The sequence below is a fragment of the Loxodonta africana genome, chromosome 7 (assembly GCF_030014295.1).
Source record: "Loxodonta africana isolate mLoxAfr1 chromosome 7, mLoxAfr1.hap2, whole genome shotgun sequence".
In the NCBI taxonomy this organism is placed as follows: domain Eukaryota; kingdom Metazoa; phylum Chordata; class Mammalia; order Proboscidea; family Elephantidae; genus Loxodonta; species Loxodonta africana.
The window spans coordinates 66540044-66553627 of NC_087348.1; the positions used below are offsets into that span (position 1 = coordinate 66540044).

General features: G+C 43.2%; 1 protein-coding gene across 2 annotated transcripts in view; it reads left to right on the plus strand.

Moving 5' to 3' along the window:
- Positions 1 to 1136: 1136 nt before the first annotated feature.
- SOX6 (SRY-box transcription factor 6) overlaps positions 1137 to 13584 on the plus strand; it is a 647578-nt gene continuing 635130 nt past the window's right edge. Inside the window, exon 1 of one of the 2 annotated variants that reach the window (XM_064288384.1) lies at positions 1137 to 1432. The gene's annotated coding sequence lies outside the window, so the exon portion shown is untranslated. Of the gene's footprint in view, positions 1433 to 1838; positions 2241 to 13584 lie in introns of those variants that run through there. The other variant, XM_064288383.1, reaches the window with a different exon arrangement.

A 13584-nucleotide genomic window follows, 5' to 3' on the forward strand; every position in this document is an offset into this window, starting at 1 on the left:
TTTTTCTTTGGTAGTTTGTACATGTCTTACTATGATAGTAATTTTAACCTATAAGCTCCATAATCCATGTGGCCCCCAGAACACTGCCACCTACATATGTTAGGAACCTCCTATGTCAATTGCCTTTTCTTTTTTCTTTCAGTTTCTCCTTCTCCATGTTTTAAAGTGTTTCTCTTCCTCCATTTACTGAGATCCTACTAACTGGTACATTTTCATTTTTTTCTGCTTCCTGTGTCTTTTTCTTTCCCCTCTGTGACCATTCCTTTTTTTCATTTTCCTTCATCATTCTTGTTATTCATCCTAACGATCACTCCTCTTTCCTTCTTTTTGGTCTGTTTCAGTCACTTTCCTTCCCCTTCTCTGTTTCTCTCATGATTCACTTTTTTTGGCCCAGTTCTATATTGGAGTACTTCTTACATCCAGTCATTCCTTCTTCTGTCACCTAACTTTTTAAAAGCACAAGCTACCATCCCTACATTTTTTTCCCTCCAACCTTACTTCCTCATTTTTTCGAGTTTCCTCCTTTCTTTCTCCCCAGTTGCCTACCTTTTCCCCACTTCAGTTTGCCTTTCTTTTGACTCTTCCTCCCAGTAGCGTTGCTTCTTAGCCTTCCCACACGCCTACCCCAACCCTAATAGCGCTCCTTTGGTCCTTTTCTCCTCAACCGGTCTCTCCCCCACCCAACACTTGTCCTCATTCCGCTCTGACTCTGACTCTCCCTCTTATTTGTCCCCTTCCAATTCTCGGCTAATAGTCGCTTCACTTTCTCTTCTCAGGCGCTTTCTTCAATTCCAACTCCGGTCTCGCCGATCTCTCTGCCCTCCTCTCTCTCTCCGGCTCTCTCTCGCCTTTGCCTCCCGCTCTCCCCTCCTTCTTCTTCCCCCCTTCCTCCCTCCTCCCTCCCAGCTTCCCTGCCTGGCTCTCTGCCTCCCTCGCCTCTTGTCTCATCTTGCTTGTGTTGTCTGGGAGGGGAGCCCTGCCTCCTCTCCCTCTCTTAGATCAATGCCCTGGCCACTCACTTTCTGATGTTGCACGACGGGAAATGCTTTGAATACTTACGACATGGCCGCTCACACTGATTGCCAAGATTGACAGCACTAACCATCGCCTTCACTTGTTTCAGGGGGGAAGCCCCTAGTCACCCCGCTCCGCGTGCACCTCCTGGCACCCCCGCGGCAAACTTCTGCCCGTCAGCGCTCCCCCCGCCGGGGCGGGACACCCCCGCAGACTTGAGTTAACGGGCTGCGCCGGCCGCGGCGCTGGGGGCTCTGCTCCCTTGCTCCCTGAGCTGTGCTAATTGACCTAGCATCGACTCCCTTTCCTTTTAATTTTTTTTTTATTTGTATCTTCCCTTTTTCTTTAATGCCATTTACTCCCGCGGCGCAGCGCACAAGGAGCCCTCCCGTGCGGTACCATCCTGGAGCCCGCCCAGGTAACCGGGACGGAGCGAGCGATCTAGAGAGCGAGGGAAGCAGAGCGAGAGCGAGAGCGCGCGGCCCGTTTGTGAGCTACCTGTTGGGGAGCCAGAGGGGGCAGAGGGCAGGAGCCCGGGCCGGGTCGCCGGCCCCCAGCGCCTTCCGCTCCTGCCCTTCCGGGCAGCTCCAGGGTTACTGTCCCAGAGCTGGGAACAAGCGACTGGAGTAGAACTGGTGGCGGACAGGCGGAGGGACAAGAGCCGAGCGAGCCGAGCCCCGCGAGGGCGCAGGTTCCCGGGAGCGGCCGCTGCCCAGCCCGGGCGGGTTTCCGTACTTGGCTGGGGGGCGGGGAGGGGGAGGAGGAGGGCGCTTGGCGGGGCCGGCGCAGAGGGGGGAGTAGGAGCAGAGAAAGGGGCCCGAGCGGCCGCGCTCGCTGGTGGACGCGCTGACTCGAGGATGCGTCCCCCTCTCGGAGAGTTGTGCCTTGTTCCGGAGGCGGTGACACATCTGTGTGGCGGGCTTCTGGTTTTCTTGCCACCCCCCCATCCACTTCGCGAAAACACATGTGATAGCTGTAGATAACTGTGCGTAGGACAAAAAGACAAAAGGGCAGGAGAGAGAGACAGACAACGCAACCTTTGACAACAGAAAGCTGTTATCGCCATCCTAAGTATTCGTTCGGAAATCTGTCGGTTCTCTCCGCCCGCCTTATTCCGTCTCCTCCGCCTCCCCGTATAGATACTATAATCTATAGAGCTGAGAACGATATGAAAAACAAGCCAGGTGGCTTAGAGAGTGAATTTTTAAGTCTCCATGAAGTTTGAGGTAGGTATTTCATTGAAGTTCGCGCAAGTGTGTGATGATGGAGGAAGCTTGTGTGCCTGCGTGTGTAGTTCCCTCTGTATGTAAGCGTAAGCGGTATGTGCTCAGTGAGGGTTCAGATGGGACCGCTGGATGGTAATGCCCATTTTACTCACAAGAGGGCAGCATCCTGAGGGCTTTGTGAGCGCTGTATCTCTTTATTGCGGCAGGCTTGGGTTTAGAGAAAGTTATGCTGAAACTTTCAGACTGATACCTCATCTTCGCGATATTATTAAAAGGAAGAAAGAAAGGCGGGGGGGAACCCAGAGAAATGAAAGGAGAGAGAAAGAAAGAGAAAAACAGGCAGCTAGCCTACCCCGGAGAGAGTCCTAGTGACACCGAGAATAAGGGGAGGGCTGTTTTAATTGTGGGTTTGGCCGACTGACGACTGGAGTGCCCTCCTCGGCTGTCTTAGTTGTAGCCGGAGGTCATGTAAATCGACCTTAAAAGAATGCATAAGCCATAAATTAAAATAAACCCTCACCCAAGGGCTGATCCATAAGTAGACAATATCCAACCTGGACAAAACGGGCTTCCTTTACGAGTCGACCTAAACCGCATCCCCCTAAAGAATAGAGACCAAATGCAAAGTAAGTTTCGTAGCGAATATTTTGTTTTCTTGAAAAGTGTTGGATTGATTCGCCGTGTGACTGACTGCGACGCCCGCCGCAGTTTTCCGGAGCGCTTCAGTGTCAGCCAGGCTCCGGGTGAGGGAGGTCGGGAGGACCCGCTGGGCTACTGGGTTTCTTTACGTTACCCCCACCACACCCCCATTTTGGTTTGGAAACTTTGGCTATTTGTGGGGTTGACGCTGCAGAGGGCGGGCAGGAGTCGAGGATCTCCACCGCTCTCTACGCCGGGGTGAAATTTACCCCGAGGAGTTCATAAAGAAAACCCGGGTCGCTAGAAACCTCTGCGCTCCCTCCTCCCACCTTCACCCCACCGCCGCTCCACCGCAACTTTCCTGGGACCTTGCTCGAGTTGCCTGTAGTTCTCACCGCTTCTCTTCCTTCCTCCTTCCTCCACCCCCTCCCATTTTTGGACATTACTTTTTATGATCTTTTCAGGAATAAACAAATTGAACTCCAAGACAATCCGATACCCCAGTGCTAATCTTTGATTCTCTTTCCCTCGGATACGAGGGCAGTAGAGCCAGGCCCACCGGGGGCGTAGGTGAGGGGCCACCCAGTCCCGCCTGGCCCCGGGTCGGCTTCTGAGTCTGCCGGCCGGGCGCATAGTGGCCGGTATGATTCTTCCCCGCCCCACACTCTCCCAACCCGCGTCCCGGAGCCTGGCCCGCGCCCTCCGTCCTTCTCGGCGCCCTGCCCTGTCTCCGCCGCCCGCTGCCCTCTCCGCAGCTCCGGCCGAGGTCCGCCGCTCCAGAGCTCGGCCCAGGCCTGGGGGCGGTGCTGCTGCCCGCCCCGGGGACCAGCCCGCGCCTGGCCGCTCCCGGGGGAGCTGCTTGCTTCTTTCTCCCTTAAAGGGCCGGGAGGAGCATGGAAGGGGCTTGTGCAAAGGCTGCTGGGGTTGTGCTGCGGCGCCGGGAGGAGCGGCCCCGGGCTGTGGAGAGCAGATTAGCTCCGTGCAGGGGCTGTTTCCTGGGCGCTTCGCGGAGCCTTAAGATAAAAAGAAAATTGGCGTGTTCGGAGCAGATAAAAGGTGGTTGTTGCCGGCGTGTTTCTGAGTTTTATTTAAGCCTTCTGGTGAAGTTTGGAAACGTTTGTTTTGTATAAATTGTCAAATATTGAATGCCGACCCTCTTTGGGGACTAAAACCAAGACTTCTACTGGGCTGGCAGGGCTGGACTGTTAGAGAGATGGGCTGCCCTCGGGGTTGGTTTTCTCTGTCTTTCTCTCTGTGACCTCCTATGAGGGCCGCGCTTGAAGTTTCGGTCTCGAGACGGCCCGAAGCCTCCCTGGGGCAAACTGGGCTGGGCTCCGGGCCCTTAGCTGCACTGTCAATGGGGCGCTGGGATGACGTCCATGGCCGGGCGCTTGCCCCCGGCTCGTACTCCTGCGGCCCGGGTTTTGGCTCTGGCCCGGAGACCCAGTCAGCAAGCAACCCAATGGAGTCGGGATGCGGGTTCCTCATGCCCCTCGCCCCCCCAAGGGTCCCGTCTCTCCTGCCCTTTATAGTCACATGCCCAGTATTTTCCTTGGGTCCCGAGGAGAACAGACACGGCTCCGCCCAGTCTATTTGTAAGAGGTGGGTTTGGGGAATAAAAAGGTCAAGTGGCTAGGTCCTCAAGCTAGTGCACGGCGAGGGGGGACAGGACAGACACCTGGCAAGGACCACCCAGCCGATCCCCCCCAGCCAGGCCAGCCGGTCCACCCACGGCAGGCCTTCCCAGGCCCCATTCTTGCACTAAGTGCCAGGGGCTGTGGGAAAAGCAATCCCGAACCGGCCAAGAGCCGGCGAAGCTGATCCCGCGATGGCATTTTGTTTTGAACAGTTGCTGGGGTTGACGTTTCCTCATAAGGTAAGGTGTCACTGGACAGTCGGCTGCCCAAATGCCACATGTATAATTAGCCTGCGCACTCAGCACCTTGCCCCTGAGGCCTGCAGGCACGGGCTTGGTGGACCAGGTCCCCTCAGCTCTGTTCTGGGCTACAGGATTCCCAAGGGAAGGCTGAACTGGCTAGGACAGCCTCAAGAGGCCCTGGCATCAGGGAAAACTGTGACAAGTGTAGCCTTGTCTTGTATTGTTCTCTTTTTTCTTTCTCTTCTTGTTTTCTCCTCTTTCTCATTTGGTTGAGGGGAGATACTGGGCAGAGGGGTAAATCGAACACCAGGGACAGAGTAGAGACCCGATGAGTGAAATGAGGGAAAGAGATGCAGAGTAAACCTGGCAATATACCTATTCTCCACACCATGCTTGAGGGAGGGTTGCTAGGGCCTCCCTGTCTGCACTAACTCAGTAGGACCAGGCCAAGCTTGGCATTGCATTTCCTGGCTGTAATAGGAGCTTTGGTTTCTAGTTTGGACTGTTCACCTGTCTCTGTACTCTGCCTGCCCCCACCCACAAAGATCTCTCTGCAAGTTAGTATCTGTGCCTTGATTGCACCTTCTAGTTTCCCTGTCCAGGCCTAGCTGATTGGGGCTCTTGGTAATCACTGTCACAGTGTCTGGAAATATCTGCTCTGTCTTTATCTGTCTGACTCTTGGTCAGCCTGGGGTTCGTAGGAGCAGTGCCTGGTCCTCAAGGGAGCAGACTTGTCTTCACTCTCTGTGCCCAGATTAGTGCTTGAGCTTCCTATCCAGCTTCCCAGATCTCTGCGTTGGGTCGGTTGTAGCCCACACTCTCTGGTGGAGACCAGATTTCTATAATCTAGACCATGACCTTGCCTCTGTCGCCCTGTGCAGTCACCGTGGAATTCAACACTCAGCATTAGTCCTCTTTCCCTAGTTTCTAGGCTACTCAGACATGCCTGATACCTACTAGAAGATTCTCTCTATTTTAAAACAAACAAGCAAACATCCTAAATCTTCCACAGGTTTACTGGGACAGGGTTAGCTTTTCTATCCAACAAGAGTGTACCTTTCTGATGGGAAGTTGGGACACACTTTATTTAGTTGCATTTGTTTTTTTTATTGAATCAAAGAAATATTTTATTTTCCTGTGGTTGGGGAAAAGTTATGACTGATTTTTTTCCAACTCTACCAGCCCATAAATGTAGCATCTATGCAGTTTTAAGAATATCTTCCTGAACACATATATATGAACCCAAGGGCAGTGGGCCAAATGACATGTAGGTTTTTTTTCTGCTACATTTTTGAAAACCACATATATCAAGAGAGATTGTCCCTATTCTAGAAAAAAGGAGGGGGGGGGGGAAGGGAAACCAAAAAACCTTTTAAACTCTGAAATCAAGCAAGTGTGCCCCACAATTATTAGATGTGGTTTATGACCAAAGGCCAGGATCCAGACATCAAGTGCTAGGTCATTAATTCCTTGGGCAGTCTGACATCCTCTCCTACTTTTCTCATGTACTACTAACACTTCGTTATAACCTTTCTCCTCTGTTCTCCCACCGTATTCCTTTAGGTGTAGTGGCAAACCTAGATGGTTTTTTGTTTCTTTTTTAAATCCTGTTCATTGCTATTTAGGTGTTTTTTTAAAATGCAAAAGAAAATTATGACTTTATTATTTTGGAGCATGATACAAACTCCTATAGTAGTATATTGTATAATCACTGTATTCAACGTTATACAATAAAGAAAGATAAATGTAAAATATTATTAATAAAGCAGTATCAAGTACCTATACCTTAAGTTGATTCTATAATGAATTCAGTAATTGAATACAAAGGAGAAATAAGGTTCAATAGAAATATTACATTGTTTTTCATTAGTAACAGAAAATAACGTTTTTTAAGTAAGGGAAAAGTGTTTATTTAAAATATGATAACGTAATTGCAAATCTTCGTTTTTATAAGGCTTTAAAATATATTACTTTAAATATGTAAATAATAAATTTTGGTAGAATTATTGAAATTTTATGTCTATTTCTGTTTAACCTCTTTTGGAATTATTGGATTATTGGTCATTGATGAAATTGCTATACATACCCATTTTATATTGACGAAATCAGTGAAGTTTTAAATAATTCTCTTTCAGTGAGTACAATAGGTACTGGAATAAATGAATTTTCTTTTGAACAAGGGTTAATACACATTAGCTTTAACCTTTACTTTCAATATTTTCTGTACTTTACAGTTTTGTTAGTTTACATATATCTCTCCAAGTTTGACAGGACTCTTGTTAGTGAGAGAATATACATGTATATCTGTATATCTGTACTCTGTCTGCATATATTTCCCCCACTATTTGCAAATAGCATTTTATAGAAGTGTAGCATAGTACAGCTAAAATTTTGGTTTACCAGAGTGCTATTTGTTTAAGTATAGTTTCGGGATGCACATATATCAGTTGATGTTTTTGAAGTCAAGTGAAACCTTCCATCAAGCTAATGTGTCTGAGAGTACCATATCAGGCACAGACAGGTACTGGAAATGATAAAACACAGATAACTCACAGCAAGATGATTTGCAGATGGGATGTATTATCTGCCGTCCTGAGGTTAGATGGGTCACATTACCTTTTTTTTTGAAAATTAATCTAGGTTTCAGAATTGTTAAGTTATATAGGTATATGAGGATTTAATGAGAACAAATTTTATTATAGGAACTTGCAGAAAAATGAAATTTTAAGTGAACAAATATCCTTTGCCTTTTAGAGAAAGAAATGGACTATTTTTGGGTTTAGATTGTATCTTGTTTAAGAAATATGACTCTATTATTATTTTTAACAAGGAGAATAAGATACTAAAATATTTTATATCATCATCCTGACTCCACATTTTCTATGGATTATATCTTGAATCTAAAATAATCAATTCAAGTTAAAAAAAAAAAAAGGCTGGTGCTCCAGTATAGTCTATGAAAAGTAACTTTTATTACATGTAAGCACATTTTAAATGTGTAGAATATACTTCTTGCTTGAGGTTCTTCAGATATCACCTGAAAACAAATTCTTTTGGTGAGAGTTATATTAGAAACTTTCATTACGCTCTAATTATATAGTCATTATTCATTTATAGGAAGAGTGTTTTTATTTTCCTTTTTCTGTGGAAGAGGGTAAAATCTCAGTATAGTAAGCTTTGCCTTTCAGCTAATTATTTTGTTTAGGCATTTAGCCTAAGTAGAAACAGTTTAAAACTTGCAGTATGGTTTTTGATAAATTGTTTCAAATTTTAAGTATCCATTGTCATAGTTTGGATAAAAATATCAGTTGACGAGTGTGGGTGGAGGTTGTAAGATGGAATATCATTTAAGTCTACTAAGGCTGCCGGTCTATTCTTCCTTAAGTCTGTGGTAGTCTCAGAAAAGGGAACATGAAACCCTAAAACCTCAGAGAAACAGTATTGATTCAGTTCTTAACGGCAAATTCTTCATATCATTGTTCAAAATATCCAACTTTACACCAATATTAGCCATTCTTTTTATAGTGACACCATGCTTAGTAAAAAACTTCTAAGCACTGAGGTCAGGTGTTGAGATTGGATTCTAGTTTATTTTTTATGAATCAGATAAAGATTTCTGTGCATGAGACCATATGTGAAGATGAGAGAACAAGAACATTTCCATATCAAAGGCAATATATCTGAGGCTGCATGGTAATTAAAATGCAGTGGTTTGGACTCTGTGCACTAGCACTTAAGCAGAGCATTGCCGGGACCTTGTGCATCATGCAGGCGGTTGCCTCTTGCATACTTCTTGAAATATACTTATAATTTTGTACAAACATTTATGCCAGTCCACACTTTTCTGTGGATAATTTGTATTTCATCCAAACCATTCAAAGTAGAAGTTATTTTTTGAGCTACCCCCTCATTATGGCTTTTGTGCATCAACTATTTTTATTCTGGTTGTTTGTATTTCCTTTTACCAGAATGATGGCTTGTTTATATTCAGAATCTCTTCTTTCTTCTCTAAGACCCCTCATATATCACTCATATTTTACTATTCACTCAAAAAAACTTTCAGCTTTTGGAAAGATGTGAATTATTTTCTGAGGTTAATTGTAGATGCTGTAATCTATTAAAAGGTAATAAATCACATTAAAAATCAATTGGTTATTTCTACTTATAATGCAAATACGTTTAGTAATCCTCACAGTATGTAATGTTGGAAAATTAAAAAAAAATTTTTAAAGAGAATTCTGAAATACTCCCCCCCCCTTTTTTTTTTACCTTTTAATGGGTAGTGGTATTCTCTTATTCAAGTGAAAAACAATTATTTGAAACTATAGAAATCATTATATTTATCTAAAGAGTTATCTTTCTGCATTTATGGGGAGATGTGTTTGGTTTTATTTATAAAGGACTGGGTTAGCACCTTAATCTGTAATTATCTGGGGAATATAATAGTAAACTAAAGAACAAACAAACAAAAAAACCTAACAATGTTCAGTGTTGTATATAGTTTAGAAATTGTTATATTTTTGATAACCAGTTTGAATTTGCTGCTCTGTAATTTTCTATTTTTGTATTTGTTCTCTTTCTATGAACATTATATTGTGTGTGTGGCAAGGAATTCACTGATGTGTTTTATTTACTAAGACGCCATGCTCTGTAAAGCTTTTAAAGATTTCTCTGCATTGAAGTACCATGTACTGCTAATGTGATATTATGAAATCCTTTGAGTTTTGTATGCTATAAACTATTTTGGGTCAAATTATTTAAGTATACTGATTTGATGCTTTTCAATGGTGACATATATAAATAAGCACAGTAAATATAAGGTGAATTCAAAGTACATTATATGATGTGCATATTAGTATCTGTGCAAACATTTTATGTCCTCTCATTTCTAATTCTCAGTTGATCTCTTCTCAAAAGTCTCACAAGACAACCCTTTATATGATCCGTTATTTCTGCTACCTTCAACAATTTGTTGTTTCTAATCATCTTAAAGAGACAAATTGAATTGTCTATCTTTAACATATCCGTTCAAATACATGAAGGGACTTTAGTGGTAGTTGTGATTTTGACTTCACTAAACCTAATCTCTTTGCTTCATTGAAAAGTAATTTTTAAAATTTAAACAAAGAAAATTAAAGATGCTTTGCTTTCCAAGATTACACAAACCCAGTATATAGAGAAAAGAAAATGCAATGGGTATTTTTTTTTTTTTTTAAATGAAGACCATAGGTTTCAAATGTAACGCATTCTGAAGCATGGTTGCAAATGTTTCCTTTAATACTTTACAAACAGGTCATTAAGAAATGCAACTGAGTTCTTACAAAGTTCTAGGCACTCTGAAGGACATTTTGAAGCCATGAGTTCTTCCTTTTTAAGGATTTTATCTTATACTGAAGATTTTACTGTTTGGTAGGTGGGGAAACTTAGGCACAGTTTTCATGGAGCTAATCAGGTCACTGGTAGAACTGGGGAAGAATGCTCCCAACTAGGAGAGAATAGTCCATTGTTCTTTCTTGGGAAAGAATATCAAAGGGTAGGAATGTTGTTATTTTCTCAGAAATAATCTCCAGTTGTCTTCATGGGCAGTGAGCCTTTGGTAGAAGTCAGCCACCCCACCTCCCACCCCAGTACATCCATGATGAATCCCTAGGACTCAGTTTCTTCATCTGTAAAGTGGGAGTAATGATAATATGTATATCATAGAGTTATTATGGGGATTAAATGAGATAATTAAATGTAAAGCAGAAAGTTTAGGGCTTCATAAACATTTAATACATGTTATCTATTACTGTTGAAGTGGCACTGTACTTAGAATGGTAAGTTTTAGAATTGTAGTAAGAATTAGAATGATAAGATTTGGTTTCCCATTCCAGCTTCACAATATACATGCTATGCAATCTTTGGCAAATTATACAGCGTACTTCCTTCCTTTCTTTCCTAGAAAGAATTAATCTGTAATCTGGAAGATTTGGGATAGAGTAGTAACTAAATGTAGTGCTTGAATGTCCAGCCTCTAGAATTTGAGGAAACTCCAATTCTAAAGATGAGAAAAGATTTTGAAAGATCATTTCATCTGCCATTCTACTTATAGTATTGATCACTCTTTTTTCATTCTAATGAAGTAAGACACTCTCTATTTTGAAACCTGCATTGACGGAAATTCTCTGGTCTTCTCTGGTTATATGTTTAGATAATTAACACCAGGAAGTTCTTTATGTCAAATATGTGCATCTCAGTCTTTTTTCTCTTGTTTTCATTTTAAGAAAAAACGGAAATAGACGTTCTTCTTCATCTGAATGATAGACCTTTATGTGTGAAGACCAAAATTAAGCTTTCAAATTTGTTTCCTGAATCTTTCCCTTGAAGTCTTATTTCCTAAAGTAGTTGTGTGACCTTGAAAAAATTATGCAGCCTCAATGTCTCTAAGCCTCAATTAAAAATTTGGATTGTGCTAGTATTTATCCCATAGGGTTGTTGAGAAGATTAAGTTCACAGATACTATGTATGAAAGTGTGTAGAATAGTACTGGATAACTGTGTTAGGGTAAATTGACAGTAGTTATATGATCAGTAGTAGAACTTTGGCATTAGAAGGGTCCTCAATTCTTTTATATTATATAGAACTCCTCAGTTTTTGAAGTGTTTTATATTCATTGCCTCATTCAGTAAGAGGTATGCCAGGCAGACAACCTTACCAGCCGCACTGTCTAAATTCCCACTTGATATGAGTAAGTATTTCAATTGGGAGGGAGGGAGGGTGGGAGAGGGGTATTCACTAATTAGATAGTAGATAAGAACTACTTTAGGCGAAGGGAAAGACAGCACACAATACAGGGGAGGTCAGCACAATTGGACTAAACCAAAAGCAAAGAAGTTTCCCGAATAAACTGGGTGCTTCGAAGGCCAGCATAGCAGGGGCAGGGGTCTGGGGACCATGGTTTCAGGAGACATCTAAGTCAATTGGCATAGTAAAATCTATTAACAAAACCTTCTGCATCCCACTTTTAAGAGTGGCGTCTGGTGTCTTAAACGCTAGCAAGCAGCCATCTAAGATGCATCAATTGGTCTCAACCCACCTGGATCAAAGGAGAATGAAGAACACCAAGGACACAAGGTGATTGCCAGCCCAAGAGACAGAAAGGGCCACATGAACCAGAGACTACATCATCCTGAGACCAGAAGAACTAGATGGTGCCCAGCTACAACCGATGATTGCCCTGACAGGGAACACAACAGAGAACCCCTGAGGCAGCAGGAGAGCAGTGGGATACAGACCCCAAATTCTCATAAGACCAGACTTAATGGTGTGACTGAGACTGGAAGGACCCCGGTGGTCATGGCCCCCAGACCTTTTGTTGGCCCAGGACAGGAACTATTCCCGAAGCCAACTCTTCAGACATGGACTGGACTGGACAATGGGTTGGAGAGGGATGCTGGTGAGGAGTGAGCTTCTTGGATCAGGTGGATGCTTGAGACTATGTTGGCATCTCCTGCCTGGAGGGGAGATGAGAGGGTGGAGGGGGTTAGAAGCTGGCAAAATGGACACAAAAAGGGGGAGTGGAGGGAGAGAGCGGGCTATCTTATTAGGGGGAGAGTAGTTGGGAGTGTGTAGCAAGGTGTATATGGGTTTTTGTGTGAGACTGACTTGATTTGTAAACTTTCACTTAAAGCACAATAAAAATTATTAAAAAAAAATTTCAGTTGGGTTTTGTTTCCGGATATCTTTCACTCCGAACAAAGCTTGTATGTCATAAATCAGGGTTGTCTTTTCAGCTCTCTTATTTTGCAATCTCTTCTTGATAATGTCAGTGCTCATTTATTTTATCTTCATAGTTACTTTCAGAGCCAAGTTATTACTGTATTTTCCATTCATCAATGTAAATGGATAATACCATGCTTATTCCCTGTTCCCTGTTGGTGTTGAGTCAATTACAACTCATAGCGACCTTATAGGACAGATAGAGTAGAACTGCCCCATAGAGTTTCCAAGGAGCGGCTGGTAGATTTGAACTGCCGACCTTTTTGATTGGCAGCCATAGCTCTTAACCACTGTGCCACCAGGGCTCCATGCTTATTAGAAGCACTAAACATCGATTATGTATGTCTTTGATTAATAAAAATTAGAAAATAATTTAATTATTATAAGTACGGCTGGTTTGATAGCAAAATCTTTCAAAATATGAGGTTCGTACCAAAAACAAAAAGCAAAAAGCAAAAAAACAAAAAACCAAACCCGTTGTCACTGAGTCAATTTCTTCTCATAGCAACCCTATAGGACAGAGTAGAACTGCCCCATAGGGTATCCAAGGAGTGACTGGTGGAGTCAAGTCACTGACATTTTGGTTAGCAGCCTGAGCTCTTAACCACTGAGCTACCAGGGCCCCCAGGGTTCATAAGGGAGAGTTAATAAAATAATCTTGATAATGAAAAGCTTAGAATATCACTTGATGATATGATTTCAAAGATAAAAATGCATGGTCCTAGTGAGGATGTGTAAATAGGAGCTAATTACTATAATGGAGGTATGTCAGGGAAAGTTTCTAGAAGGAGGTGGCCTTTGAGTTGTGATTTAAAGGATGTTTAGAAATAGGCTATTTGAGGTAATGCCCTGAAGAGCATTGGACATGTGGGAACATTTGATAGCATTGCTGATTATTCTATAGCTTTTTAATTTATTTTTTATTGTAGTTTAGATGAAGGTTTACAGAGCAAACCAGCTTCTCATTAAACAGTAAATATATTGTTTTATGACATTGGTTAACAACCCCTCGACATGTCAACCCTCTCCGTTCTCAACCCTGGGTTCCCTATTACCAGCTTTCCTGTC